The sequence below is a fragment of the Triturus cristatus genome, chromosome 8 (assembly GCF_964204655.1).
Source record: "Triturus cristatus chromosome 8, aTriCri1.1, whole genome shotgun sequence".
NCBI lineage: Eukaryota > Metazoa > Chordata > Amphibia > Caudata > Salamandridae > Triturus > Triturus cristatus.
In genome coordinates this window covers 722844076-722860426 of record NC_140591.1, presented here as the reverse complement: position 1 = coordinate 722860426, position 16351 = coordinate 722844076, and the positions used below count along the sequence as shown (strand labels likewise).

Sequence of the window (16351 nt, the reverse complement as noted above, 5' to 3'; positions counted from 1 at the left end):
TGGATTTGGCCCACGTTTTATCTCTTTTATCTCCTTCCTTTATTCCAGCCCTAGAGCGGCGGTTTGCGCCAACGGTCTAGTTTCCTCTTTTTTCAATCTAGGCAGGGGCGTTCGTCAGGGATGCCCTCTTTCCCCTTTTCTTTTTAATTTGGCCCTGGAACCTTTTCTTTCAAAGCTTCGTCAGAATCCCAACTTACACGGTTTCCAAGTCTCCCACACTAACATTAAACTTGCTGCCTACGCAGACGATATTCTATTATTCATGTCTAACCCCGCAACTTCTATTCCCGCATTCCTAGCTGAAGTCCATGACTACTCTCAGATCTCAGGTTATAAGCTAAACAATGACAAGTGTGAGATTTTACCCCTTACTAAGTTCACTTTTAAACCGGACTTTATGGCGTCCAATTTTACTTGGAGCCCCTCACACATCAAATATCTAGGTCTACACATTACTTCCTCCCTCTCTGACACTGTCTCGATGTGCCTCAATAAATGCATCCAGAAATTATCCGACCTCACTTCCAGATGGCACCCATTATACCTCTCCTGGTGGGGTCGTCTTGATACGATTAAAATGATGCTCTCCCCGTTAGTCCTTTACACCATCTCCAACATCCCAATTCCTATCCCTGCTAAGTTCTTTAAGAAAATTAACACTATTCTCTCTTCCTTTCTCTGGTCCGGCAAAAAAGCACGTATGTCCCTGCTCAGATTGCAACTCCCCAAGTCTGAGGGTGGAGTTAACTTTCCGAATTTTCCCGCTTACCACAAGGCATTCCTTCTGCGGCAAGCTTCCCATTGGCTGCAAGACCCTGCTGAGCCGTCCCCCTTATGGGTTATCATTGAGCGACTTTCCTTATCCCCTTTTACTTTTGCTGAATACCTCTCATTCTCTCGTAAGCCTCACTTTTCCTACATTCCTATCCACAAGTTTACAGCCAAGCTGCTTCTTTCCACCTCCCCAGGCCCCCCTTCCTCTGTAACAGAGTTTCTTAACTCCACTATCTGGCACAACAACAGTATAACCATCAATCGCAAGCCCTTTTACTGGAAAACCTGGAGACAGAGGGGTTTAATCTGAGTATCTCAACTCTTCTCTAATTCTGATTTCTTATCCTTCTCCGTTCTCAGCCAACACTTCCATCTCCCCCGTTCTTTTGCCTGCAAGTATCTTGCGCTTAAAAATGCAGTCATGTCCACTTATGCTCTTCTCTCTAACCCCCTCATGCATCCTCACCCTCCCAATCCTACCTCACAGCTTCATTCCTTCTTGCGTACTCACCCTACAGCCTCCTCATTATACCACTCATTTCATACGATCCTCACACCTAGACCAAAATCCAAAGTTGAGGAACAGTGGGCATCTGACCTTGCCATTTCTTGGCCCACCTCCCTTTGGGATAAATTATGGACCAAACTTCGCAAGACATCTAGAGCTGCTTCCCTTACACAAACTCTTTTCTTCATATACAACAGACTTCTCTTTTCTCCCCAGGTGTTGAATAAGAGATTTTCTTCTACACCGGATCTCTGTTGGTCCTGTTCTGCTCCTAAGGCCACTCTTTTTCACATGCTTTTCTCTTGCACTTTCACGCAAGATTTCTGGACACTAGTTTGGGCCCAAATCAATGCCATATTCCACACTACATCCCCCTTCTCTTTTGTCAATATTTTTTTAGAGAGCCTTTCTCCTTGTTGGGATGACACTGATCTTAATACGCAAATTGTTGATTTGTTGTTAGCTGTTGCTTTCCAGCAAATCACCGTCAACTGGAAAAACTTTACGAATATTTCTTTTAAAGCATGGTGGTACAATGTTTGTTATAATCACAGGCTAGATACTGTTTTTGTGCACCCCCTTAGTTTAGCTGCTAAACGACATGATTTATGGCTTCCTGTAACCTTGTACCTAGATACCTGTGCTAAACGCTCCTCTCATGTATCACCTATTCAGCAAGAGGTCTCTAAGCCTCCCTGAGTGACATTGCTTTTCATTTGCACTATTCTTTCTATATAAGCTACTTTATTGCTCATTATTACCAGCGCTGTTTTTTGTTATTTAGCCTCAAACTTTTGTTATCCTCTGATTAATTGTATATTTTCATTACCATGTTTTACTTTTCTCCTCTATTTGAAGATATGTTTGTATTCTTTCTCATGTATTGACACCTTTACTTATCCAATAAAAATCTTTTGAACTTAAAAAAAGATATTACAAGGACTGGATCCTTGCTAAGTGAGAATAAATACAGGGCTGCAAGGTCATTCTCTGGCTTGTCTTTCTTGGAAATTGTGTCAAAGTGGATTTCATAATTTAAGAATGTTAGCAGTACATCATTCCGAAATGTGGAAGTTAGTCAGAAGATTATACTACGATAAAAGTCCTGCATTATGTCTAAAAGAAATTAATACAGCTTTTTTGCGTGGTTCAGTGTTGGATGTAAAATAAGTTTGTGATGATATAGAGTTGCGTTTCTTTGCTAGTCAAGAGGAATGTAGAGAAATGAGAGTTTGATAAGTGTAGGTGTTGAAGAAGAGATGGAAGATAATACTGATGTGAAGTTTGAAAAAGAAATAACACAGTTTAAAGTAGTTTCTGGTGAAATTCCCAACTATGTTTGTATTTGTTGCCGGCGAACTCACTATAAAATTCAAACTAGGAATGTAGATGTGTTTTTAAAAAGTGAAAAGGAAAACAATGATAAATGGAGGGAATTTGCTGTTTATTTGTTTGTGGAAGGTCGTTTTGAGTTGGGTAGTCAACAATGTATTTGTAAATAGTGTTACAATAAATTAGAAGAGAACAAAATGCCAGCTAGAGCTGTTCATAATGACCTAGAATTAGTAGCTATTCTCCCAGAACTTAAACATTTAAATACATATGAGTCCATCCTTATTCAATCTGTGCACCCATTTCAGGCTATTGTTCGTATGGAGCCTAAAACAGGTAAGCTGCCTCCAAAAGATGTACAAAGAGGTTTAAAAGGAATAGTTGTCTATGTACCTTTAGATTTTAAGAATTGTTTTAAAACTGCTGGTGTAGAAAGAGAGGAAAGTGAACCTGTAGTCATTCTTGTTAATGGTGTACCTACAAAGAGTAGGAAAATATGGCAAGAGTTAGTAGATGTCACCAAAGTCCACATTATATCTGGTGCAAAACAATATTTACTATAAAACTGTAAATGTAGAAGAACAAGAAATATGTTTAGAACATAAAACAGACATTGCAAGTGGACAAATAGAAAAAGTGGAGAAGTCCAGAAAAGAAGACATTTATGAACATTACACTATACACCCTCTACACTCAAAAGAAGTGATAGGAGACAGTATTGAATTGTTCCAGATGAAAAAAGCAAAAGGAACTCCCATGAGTGTATGGGGAAAAAGGTTTGGAAGCTCATTGTTTTCCACAGTTGTTCCCTACTGGAAAAGGTGGACGATATGATGACCGACCTGTTCATATTCCAGCTTCAGAATATCGTCCTTTACGAATGTACTCAGAAGATGCAAGATTTAGACAACGTATTCCATATTTGTTTAATCTTTTATTTGAAAGTGACCTTTCTGCACTTTCATAAGCAGTGAATCACATATTAAAATCAGGGATTCATTTTTCGGATGTTTCTGCCAAGCAATTCATGGACAAAGTTGAAGAAAGAGATGAACAATTAGAAACACAGTTAATTAATTTGATGACATGTCAACGAGGCACTAATGAATATTGGTATTGATGTCATGGGAACTGAAATGTATGTTAAGGAATTTAGGAACCCCTACGTGGTTTGTTACACTTAGTTGTGCTGAGTACGCATGGGATGATTTACTAGATTTTCTACGACAAGCAAATTCAAATATAGAGAATATTGAATTGAAGACAGCTGGAGAACTGTGTTCCCTGGATCATGTAAATGTGTGCAGATGTTTTAATCATAGGTTTGAAGCTATGATGTCTTTCACCTGTAATAAAAAGAATCCACCTATTAGCGAAGTTATTGATTTCTTTTGTAGAAAGGAATATCAAGCTAGAGGCGCACCTCATATTCATATGCTGTTATGGATCAAGAATGCACCAAAATTTGGAACTGACAGTGATGAGACTGTTTTGTCTTTTATTGAACAATATGTTACCTGTACCATACCAAAAGAAAAAGCCGCAAACAACTTGAGACAGCAAGTTTTACGGTTTGAAAATCATCGATGTGGAAAATATTGTCTACGGAAACACAAGTCAAAGGAAAATTTTACCCAAAATGTCGATTTGTTTTTCCACGTCCAGTAATTTCCAAAGGAACAGTGAACAGTTTTATGTCAGCAGTGAGGCATACTATCACTCGAAAATCACCAAAAAATACTTATAATATAAAAAGAACAGAAGAATCAAAGTACATTAAGGATTACAATCCAGTGATTTTGACGATGTGGGATGCAAATATGGACATACAATATGTTGCAGATAACTCAATAACTGTTGCTCGCTATGTTATATCATATATTACAAAATCTGAGAAGACAGAATTGAAAGAAATGTGGGAAGACATTTCACAGGAGAAGACACTTAGCAAAAAATTGTACAGCTTCAGCTTGAAGATGCCTTCACATTGAGAAATTGTATCCTATGAATGTTTGGATCGATTGACATCTGCAAGTTTATATTCAAGTCAAGAGGAATCATCTGGATAAGTCTAGGTCTTGCTGTGACACGAAATCAAGTTTTGAAATCTGTACAAGAAATTGAATACTTAGCATTGAATGATCCAGAAAGTACAGATATTCTTAAAACAAATATGTTGGATACGCACTATCCAAAAGAAGTCCACACCTGGAAAAGATATGTCTGTATGAAATACTGCAACATTACAGCTTTAAAAAAAATTATACAGAAAATATAAATGAAGGAAAATATACTGTAATTGGATCTGAAGGATGTTTGGGAAAACATGCCAAAGGAAATCTGATTAATCACAGGAAACTAAGTTGCAATACTCCAGATAAAAGGGAGTTTTTCTATTTAGCTCTTCTGCAACTCTTCAAACCTTGGCAGAGTGAAATGGAATTACTTGCAGATTTTGACTGCTATGAATATTCTTTCAATTATGGAAAATCAAGAAAAAAGATTCTGTTCTTTGTTACATTATGTTTTTGAAAAGTTGAAAACGGATAAAACGAAATACCACCCTGAAAGCACCTGATCTCGTCTGATCTCAGAAGTTAAGCATGGGCGGGCCTGGTTAGTACCTGGATGGGAGACCGCCTGGGAATACCAGGTGCTGTGGGCTTAAAAAAAAGAAAAAATGAAAATCCACACTGCTTCTGCCGTGCGGAATCTTCTGGATATATGTTATGATTCTTCAGAATTTACACAGAATGTACAGCAAGATTCTCAGGAATTTCTTATGTTTATGCTTGCAGTATTGGAAGATGAGGGAATACAAATTGAAAATCTGTTTGGACTAAGTTACAGATGGGGTCATATATGTGACAGCTGTTCATTTTCATCCACCACTAAAATAAACACTGAACAATTCATATATTTGACAATACCAGTTTGTAAAACAGTGTCTTTCAATGAATCAGTGAAATTAGCTAATCAAGATATGGAATGTACTATGTGTAAATCAGAAATGTTGTCGACATTATTTATGGAAGATGTGGACAATATATCATTTTAATGCTGCAAAGTTGTAGAGCAGATGGAACAAAATTGGAAACAAAAATTTTAAATTTTAAATTTACATTACAAAAAAAAGAAGTGAAAAAATGTTTCAATCAGTTTTATATCTACTTCAAAACAGGTAAGATTAAGTCACCCAAGCACTACCCATGCACTGCTATAATCACCTGTGCACTACCCATACAGTTCTCTAACCACCTACTCGCTACTGATTCACTCCTCCAATTACCCAGGTAGTACCCATGGACTCCAGCAATCTGCCTGTCAGTACCCATGCTCTCTTCCAATCAACCATGCAGCACCATGTATTTACCCAATAACTCCAACAAAACACAAGCACTTATAAAATCACCATGTACTCTTCTTGCAGCACTGTAATCATGCAGTTAGTACCCATGTACTCATGCAATAACCTAGCCACTAACTCATGCACAGGTATAATACTCCAAGCACTACCCATACAGACATCTAACCATTTACATACTACTGATTCACTACTCAAATTAACCAAGTTCTACCCTGGCAGTCCAGGAATCCCCCTGTCACATCCCATGCAGTCCTCTAATCACCCATCTAGCACCATGTACTTATCCAATCATTCCGCCAATACTCAAGCACTTCTAAATTGAATACACACTCTCCTTGCAGCACTGTAATCATCCAGTCACTACCGATGTACTCATGCAATGACCCAGGCACTAACACACGCACTGCTACAATCAATTGTGTACTACCCATGCAGTCCTCTAACCTATCTAAATACTGCTGATGCACTCCTCCAATTAATCAGGTAGTACCCATGCACTCCAGCAATCCTCTTGTCGATCCCCGTGCACTTCTCCAATCACCCAGCTAGTACCATTTACTTATCCAATCACTCCATCAATACCCAAGCACTTATGAATTCACCATACGTTCTCCTTGCAGTACTCTAATCATCCAATCAGTACGTATGTACTCATACAAGGGCCCAGACACTAACACATGCAGTGCTACGATCACATGTGCACTACCCATGCAGTCCTCTAACCACCTACACACTGCTCATTCACACCTTCATTTTCCCAGGTAGTACCCCTGCAGTCCAGCAATCACACTGTTACTCCACGTGCACTCCTCCAGTTACCCAGCCAGTACAATGGACTAATCAAATCACTCCATCAATACACAGGCACTTATAAATTCACCATACACTCTCCTTGCAGTACTCTAATCATCCAGTCACTACCCATGAACCCATACAATCACCCACGCACCAACTCATGTAGTGCTACAATCACATGTGCACTACCCATGCAGCCCTCTAACCACCTACACTCTGCTCATTTGCACGCTCATATTCCCAGGTACTAACCATGCACTCCATCAATCACACTGTCACTCTCCATGCACTCCTCCAATCACCCAGCCACTACCATGTACTAATCCAAGCACTCCGTCAATACCCACGCACTTTTAAATTCACTATGCAGTCTCTTTGCAGTACCATAATCATCCAGTCACTACCTATGTACTCATGCAATTACCCAGGCATTAACATTTCACAGCTACAATCACATGTGCACTATCCATGCAGTCCTGTAACCACATAGACACTGCTCATTCACACTCTTTCAATCACTCAACCACCACTAATATACTAATGCAATCACCTACATATTATCCATCCACTCATGCAATAACTCACGGATTACAGATACACTTGTATATTCATGTAGGTAGTGCTCATGCACTCATACAATTACCATCCTCTACCCATGCACTCTTAGAATCAATCATGCTCAACACATATACTCCAGCAATCATGCAGACATTAGCATGCAGTTATTTCTCTTTTTAAACCAGATAATGTAGTTCTGAAAAGAACTCATTTTTTTCTTCTTTTTTGTTTTGAATTTTTTTTGTGTTGTTTTAAACTATTTTGTAATTTTTTTGGAAAACCGAAAAAAGCAACAGGCTAAAGTCTTAACTTTTGGAATTCTAAAATCATTAAAAAAAAAATTAGCAGCGATGGTTCCTTGCTGCAGAACAAACAGCATCCACAGATTGTTCACCACAACATAGGATGGCGTTGCTTTTTATGCATAGCTGTTTTAAGTTTCCAAACTCTGAGCGTATGTCCGGCCCTCGAGATGATGTACTTGATGTTCCTGAAGTGCTGGGACCAGCTCCCTGGTCACCTTGTTGCATATTTTGTTGTGCACGTCGCACCTGCTCCCGTGCCAAATGTCTGGGGTGGATTGTCTGGAGGTGCTTGTACATGCTCGACGGGCCACAAAAGTATTTTTTGTCACTACCTCTAGACAAAATCTGTGGACAGAGAATACAACTGACCTTCCTTGCATTGACTCTCTTTTCACCATCTGGGATGGTGAAAAATTTCCAGATGATGGATAGTGGTCTCTTTTTTGGAGGTCGTTCTTCTATCTCTTCTTTATCAGAAGTATGTTCTTTTTGAGGATTGGAAGAAGCCATTTCCAACTCTTTCCAAAAAACACCCAAAATATTTACAGACTAGCAGCAAAAACACAACAGGTCTCTCTCCTGTGAAGCTGCAGAGAGAATGACTAAAGTGGGTGGGATCCCTCAACTGTTAGAATGGGAAACCTTATAAACCAATCAAATGCTGTCTTTTAAAGTCAGATGGCAGTCGCGCAACCGGTGAACAACCAGTGCACCCGATGCGAATTTGCTAAAATATATTTAACAATAATATAAGTTTAGTACAAGTACAAATATATTATTTTGTAAATAGTTTAGACAATCTCTTGCCCTCATGTATACATTAAAGTTAAATACATTTAGTTTTAAATCATCTAAAAAATGTGCAGGGGTCGCGCACCCGGTGCGATCCCATATGTATATGAAGTTACGCGGGGCCAGACACAGCGCACCCGTCGCACACCAAACACGCACACGACGCGATCCGATACGCATGTGACGTTATGCGGAGCCCGAGACCACGCATCCGTCGCACACCAAACGCACATCCTTTACAACTTTAGCAATATGGTGGCTTGAATTCGCGCACCCACCGAAATGGGTACACGATGGGTGCGTGACTTCACTTTTTCCTCAAAAAAATAATATATTTTAGAACACAAAAAACATTAAATAATTTTGAAACATAAATAAATAAATAAATAAACGACATTACAATTCCAAAATACTACAAAAAAAATTAATTTACAGAAAAAAAGAAAGGTTTTATAAATATTAAACTTACAAATTAGTAATTACAAAACCTTTGAAATTCACTGAAAAAACCACAGGTTTCAGGGACGTTATACTTAGAAGTTAGCATTTAAAAAACCTTAGAAATTCACTGAAAAAACCATAGGTTTCAGGGACGTTATAGTTAGTTGGATGAGAAATTCTCCCTTATAGTTAGTTCAGGTAACTATAACTCATGCCCCTGCAATGCACTGCTGATGACATCACATATTACATCATTCATGACATGATCAGTGACATCATTGATGACATCTCAAATGACATCACTGATGACATCACTGATAACCTCATCCATGTGAAAACCTCCTCACACCCTAATATAACCTTTGATACACCCACTCTAAAATTCAGACTGCCATTTTCGAAACCATCGACACACCAATACCAGTTACTACATACGCCCTCACTAATTCCTAGGTCTCCAAACATATGCACTCATTCACCCATACAATCACTCACACATACAGTCACTCATCAATACAACACTACCATATGCACTCCTACACCTATACAGACACTCACACACCACCACTCATCCAGAGTTACTCACACACCTAGTCAGTCATGCAAATAATCAATCACACTTCCATTTACTGACCTATACAGTTACACACACACCACATCACTTATTCAAACAGAAACAAATGCTTACTTACTCTCTTCTACAATCACTGATACAAGTGCACACTCATCCATACAGCCACTGTCACAATCACTGACTCTCACGTATAGTCATTTTTATACTTCAACTTTCACATACACTGCCTTTTACATATGTAGTTACTTGGACATGTACCATTGAGACATCCATCCACTCACCAACACACCCATACATACACTTACAGCTGTTTCCACATGTACTCTTGAACCCATACACACAGTGAATCAACCACTCAAACATCTATGCACAGACTCACACACCTCCCACCCACCCCCACACATACCCAGGCACCCATACAAATACTCAGGCAACCAATCAATAACCCATATAGACTCTCATGTAGCTACGGACCAACCCATGGAGCAGCTTATAAAACAACAGACAGACTGATACAGACATTCACACAGTTTAGTCACTAACCCAATGCATTCAGTTAGACATGTTTAATCAATCACTTAAACACTCAGTCATGTACCTACTAAATCCTCCATTCAAACACTTATACACCCACTCATTCTTCAATACACCTTGGCATATGTATAATACATATTTGAACTTTAAAGAAAAACACAGTCAATGGATTATGACATCAGGGATGTCATCAGTGATGTCATTTGGGATGTCATCAGTTGATGTCATTAGTGATGTCACTGACTATGTCATGAATGATATAATATGTGATGTCATCAGTAGTGCATTGTGCTGAACTAACTATAATGGGGAAATTTCTCTGTTTTTGTATGAGAGAAATGTCCAACTAACTATAACGTCTCTGAAACCCATGGTTTTTTCAGTGAATTTCTAGGGTTTTTTAAATGCTAATTTCTAACTATAACGTGCCTAAAACCTATGTTTTTTTCAGTGAAAAAATATATAAATATATATATATATTCCGTGTGAGGAGCCTGTTTAAATCTGAACACACTCTTCAACGCTGTGGAGTGGCGCGGACTCCGGTGCAAATAAATCCAGCAAATTTGTGGCTTGTAAAAGCAATATTTATTCCGGTGTGGACATGCAATGAACAAAACCCAATGCTTTTTGGCCTGATCACGGGTGACCCAGTAATCAGCCCGTACCTTTTAAAGTACAAATGTGAATCGAAATAAACAAAGGGCTAAGGAAAACTCCTGATCATTTGAAAGCTGTTGCCCATTTTGGAACATGTTCCATCGTCCATGTAGTTTGCACACGTTAACTCAGGCCCCGTCCCCTCCCTTCAACACTGTGTAAACTCGCCCTGTGGCCGTTTTTAGTTCGGAGATCAAGTTCATTTGAATCCTGAGGGTCCCTAGGGTCCCTAGGGTCCAACTAGCCCACTTGGTACCTCCAGTAAGCACCACAGAGCTGCGTTGCAGAGATGTGTAAAAAGTGGCACGGCCTGGACCACCTCTCTGCAACACAGCTCAGTGGCACTTACTGGAAGCACCTGGTGGGCTAGTTAGCCACCAGGGGCCCTCAGGATTGAAGGGGAATTATTTCCCCAACTTAAAACGCGCCATAGGGCGTGTTTGCACACGTCACCTCAGGCCCCGTCCCCTCGCTTCACCACTGTGTAAACGTGCCCTGTGGCCGCTCTAAGTTGAGAGATTAAGTCCCCTTGAATCCTAAGGGTCCCTAGGGGCAAAATAGCACACTAGTAGGCTTTCCTGTTTTCAGTTTCTATTTTTGGTAAATTCTGGTGGGGTTTTTTCAGTGTTTTCAAGTGATTTCAGTACCTTAAAAAAACAGTGGTTATCAGTGGTTACACATTTTTGCGCCATTAAAAACAACATAAACAGTGTTTTTCCGGTGTTTATGTAACTTTTTGCTTTTACTATTGCTTGCTTTATACACTGATAGTGCATGGTATTTAGATAGTGTACGTACCATGTATATGAGGTCCAAATACATTTTTACAAATCAAACTTATTGTAGTACACCATAGAATACATCTTCAGTGAGTCTTTGGTCATGCACGCTAACTCTTTCCTTCACATATAAACTTTTATCTCTGAAAAAGCCCTCCCAACATTGGCACTAGGGACAGGCAACGCCAAAATAGCCAGTACACAATTTGCAATGCTGGCCACTGACATAGCTTTCCATGTTATTACTGGTGTACCTGAAGATTGTGATTCTCTGCGACAGGTTCTGCAACATATGCATTGAACTGGGTGCATATACCCTCAGAGTTATTGAAGCGGTCAAAAATGAGGGAGCACTTTTGAAACTCCGGAGATAATTTTCCTTTACGGAAGGGATCTATAACTTGTGCAGAGTACCACAGTGAGGCTTCATTGACTTCAAATTCCATGGTTGGTGAAGGGCTATTTCTCATACATTGTAAAATAAAAGTTCCTGAATTGCTCCTCAACATTTCTTTGCTCACCAAGTGGCAAGCACTCTAACATGGAACATGTTGCAGTGCCAAAGTCACTAAAAGTGTCGCCTAGCATACTCTCAAGGAGATGTTTCACATCTACACCAATTATGCTGAACACTTGGTATAAAAGGGCGTTTTCAAACTCCAGTTTTTTTATTATGTCCACTACAGGAGTTATGATTTCCTGTAAAAATCTAAGAATTCAGTAAAGTGTACTTTTTTCAAATCAGTACCAATATGCAACCAAAGATCCTCACATTTCTTGCCTTTGGCATCATCACTCGGCGAACATTCTGTAAACAGTTGCCACATGGGTAATATAACATTCATGGCCTCTAGGAATGAGAACCACCAGCTAAGTGACACAGTCTTTCTTTGATGCCACACAAATCACAAAATGAGAAATATTTGAGTTTTATTTTATACACATAACCAAACAGTGCACCAGAACCGACTTAAAAGTTATTAGCATTCTTCATTAACTCTGAAGATTGTAAAGATGCTTTCAGCATTCCATCTAACAAGTGGCAAGGATCTCTTAAAGGGAAGCATTTCAGCTCCGATATCGATTTTGACAGGTCATCACACAACATTTTCATATACGTAGCTGAATCACTGCAAATACAAACAATGTCACTCCAATCTTTGTTGAACTTGGTAAGAACGTTTTGCAGCAGCATTCCAAGTGACACTGCATTTCATTTTTTCCAAAAGTCTGTTGTTATGTTTTCACCAGTATCCCAGATGCTTTGCGACTGCACTCTTTTCACATATACCTGTCACTATACCTTGCATTGAATTTTTAAAGCCTGGGGTGTTTGGCAATTCACTTACTATCAATACTGACTCACTAGAAAAGGGGGCTGATGTATCAAGGGTTTTTACCAATTCTATGTGGGTATATGTGATGGTACATATTGGGAAAGATTCTTATGAAACCTACATTTTTCCTATCATTGAAATACTCAAACGTAGCCAAACAATCAAATATGATTTTGATATTTCCTTATTCTCTACAGTTTATAAAATAAATAAACAGAACCTAAAACAATACCACTAAACTGAAAAAAGGAAGAAGAAACAATATTTTAGTGACATTTCTAAACAACAAATCTCAAGCAGAATAATGTTAGCCCAGTCTTTCTTACTGCTACCTTGTATAACAAAGTTACATTGTATTGACCCCTTCAGGAAGAAATACAAATTACTCTTTCACTCTCCTTTTCTTTTCTTTGAATGGCATTTAGTTTGTTGTTGTGCAGGGGTTTTTTCAGTGTTTATATGTTTACACTGGTGAGGGCTATTTCCCTTCCGGTGGTGTTTTATCAGTTATAATAGGTTTAAACCTAAAACCGGACAGCCTACACACTAGGTACGTCCAGTAAGCGCCATTGCAGAGAGGTATAAAAAGGGGCACGGCCTGCACCACCTCTCTGCAACGCAGAGCAGTGGCGCTTACTGGAAGCACCTGGTGGGCTAGTTGGCCCCCAGGGTCCCTCAGTATTGAAAGGGAATTATTTCCCCAACTTGAAATGCACCACAGGGCGTGCTTGCACACGTCACCTCAGGCCCCGTCCCCTCCCTTCACCACTGTGTAAACGCGCCCTGTGGCCGTTCTAAGTTGAGAGATTAAGTCCCCTTGAATCCTAAGGGCCCCTAGGGTCAAACTAGTCCACTAGGTACCTCCAGTAAGCACCAAAGAGCTGCGTTGCAGAGAGGTGTAAAAAGGGGCGTGGCCTCAGAACACCTGTCTGCAAGGCAGCTCCCTGGCGCATACTGGAGATACCTGTTGGGCTAGTTGGCCCTCAGGGACCCTCAGTATTGAAGGGGAATTAATTCCCCAACTTAGAACTGGCCAGGGGCGCGTCTGTAGAGTGCTGCAAGGAGGGGGCGTGGCCTCCGACGCGATGCCGGTCTTTTATTTTTTTTATTTTTTTAAGAAGCGGGGCTGTGTGGCCCCCCCTTCTTTTTCTAATTTATTGGCCCTGGGGACCCCATCCCCCAGGGCCTGCCCCCTAATATTTTTTGTATGAAAAAAACAATTTGGCCTTAATCGGCCCTGGGGACCCCAACCCCCGGGGCATGGCCTTTTTTTTTTATCTTTAGGAGGGGGGCTGCGTTGCCCCCCTCCTTAGGCCACTTATGGCCCCGGGGACCCCTTCCCCCGAGGCCGGCCTTTGTTCTTTATTATTAAAAAAATATATATATTTATAGAAACACCTAGGACATGCTGGAAAAACCGTATGTACCTATCACCATGACGATTTGCGTGATATTCATTAAAAGGCGACTATGCATACAATGAATCCACGTGGAATGTCTTTACACCGTTAATGAGCTCTGAGGAGTCTGAAGCCCTACCGTGCCTAATCCCGGCGTCCCCGCGTGGTGGGTACTCTCCAAGTAGACACCCTTGTCATTTATTTATACAAACATGGGTAGCTATTGACGGGCACATTTAATACACATGCACACCAAGCCATTCAAAGGGGATTCGAGAAAAATTCGACCAAAACTATGCAAGAAACCCCCCTCACGGTTAATAAAACACGCATCCACCGTCGGAAGTGTAATACTTTTTATTTTACTCTCTGGAAAGGAGATGAACCTCACTTGAGAGTCACAGCGCGCTCCTGGCTGAGCCCAATGCTGTGTTACACCCACCAGTGCCCGCCAAGTACCACACACCTCTATGTTGTATTCCACCAGCTAGTGCGTATGCTATGACACTCTCTAGCCCATGTGTACTGTAACACAACCCCGTGAATATGTCATGCCACACTTGCCTTCGCACGGGTTATATTGTCCCATCTAACGTGCCTTCCTCGATGCCTATGTCATAACGCACAGCACTATGCCATACATATTACAATCTGGGATCCATACCTTTGTCACAGTGCATATGCAACGTTACACTCCCCAGCACATATTTTATATTACAACTTTAGAGACTAGTTAGGTTACACTACACTGCCCTGTGCATATTACACTCCAAGGCGCATATCGCATAGCACGCGCTAGTGCCTGTGCTATCTCGCGCTCTCCAATGAATCTGTCATCGCGCACAATGTATTGCATACTATATTTCACGCCCTGGTTCATCTTATATCACACTTTTTGGTGCATAGTTTATACCATACACTATATCTAGTTTTCATTTTCAATCGTGCTATCAGGTCTATGTTCTATATAACACTGCGCTCACCTACCCTTTTCACGCATATTACATTTTGCGATGGGGTGGAGGGTCAGGGGATGTTTCTGCCAAGTGAGCCCAGAGTCACAGTCACAAACGTCCTCTTTTTCCTGAATAAAAGTGATATTATGCTGCATACTTGTTCATATTTTAAGTAGTTTGCACAGACACACATTTTAAAAACAATAAAGTTCCTAATACCCACCTTCTCTGAACAGTTAGCTTGCTGCCCCATCCTCCTCCTCCCTATCCTCTGTTGTCTGAATCCATGGACTAGCCTCCTCCCTCCTGCCATGCATGGTCTGATGTGCTGCCACTGCCCTCCATTTAGCATGATGTACCAGTCCACTCCTCCTGCCCCCGTTGCCCAATTATATGCCCCATCATTGACCTCCTGCTTAGCCTCTGTGCTTAGCTTGCAGCCCCTATTCTCCTTTCCCCTGCCCTTCGATGTCTTTGTGCATGCCCCTGCCCCATCCTTTTTGCCCACCATGTTCCATGGAGCTGCCACTGCTATCTACTCTGAGTGTTCTGTTGAGCTGCCACTCCCCTCCCACCTGCCTAGCATTTTCAGATGACTGTAACCTGTCCCTGCCACCCCCACCCTGCCTGTCCACATGCCATGCGCCTATCCCCTTCCTCCTGTCCTCCATGGTCCATTTTACTCCCACACCCTTCTGCCCTCCCTGGTCTGTTGTGCTGCAACTGCTCCTCCTGCCTGCCCCACGTGGTCTGTTGTGAGGCCCCTTCCCCTGAACTCTCTTGTCTGTGCCCAGTTCCTGACCCTCCCTTCTATCCTCCATGCTCCTTTGTGCATGCCCCTGCACCCTCCTTCTTGCCCATCATAGCCATTGTGCTGCCACTAACCCTCCCGCTTGCCATGCATGGTCTTCTGTGCTTTCACGGCCCCTCCCACCTTCCCTGTGTGGTCAGCTAGCTGCCCCTGACCCCCTCCCACCTTCCCTCCATGGTCTGTGTGTATGTCATCATAGTCCCACTGTTGCTCTCCATGGTGTGTCTTGTTTCTAGTGCCCATCCTGCCTGACCTCCATGGTCATCTTGCTGCTCCTGCCCTGCCCCCTTGCCCCCAGCCCTCTGTTTCCATGTGCAGACCCCTATTCCCTCCCTCCTGGCTTGTCTGTTCCATTGTAATGCCCCTGATCCTTCCCTCCTGCCCTTTACGGTCTGTTATGCTGCAGCTTTCTCTCCCGTCTGCCCATT

General features: G+C 41.3%; 1 pseudogene; it reads left to right on the top strand.

Annotated features, from left to right (window-relative positions):
* The first annotated feature begins 5160 nt into the window (after window positions 1-5160).
* LOC146802574 (5S ribosomal RNA) lies at window positions 5161-5275 on the top strand (annotated as a pseudogene).
* The last annotated feature ends 11076 nt before the right edge of the window (window positions 5276-16351 follow it).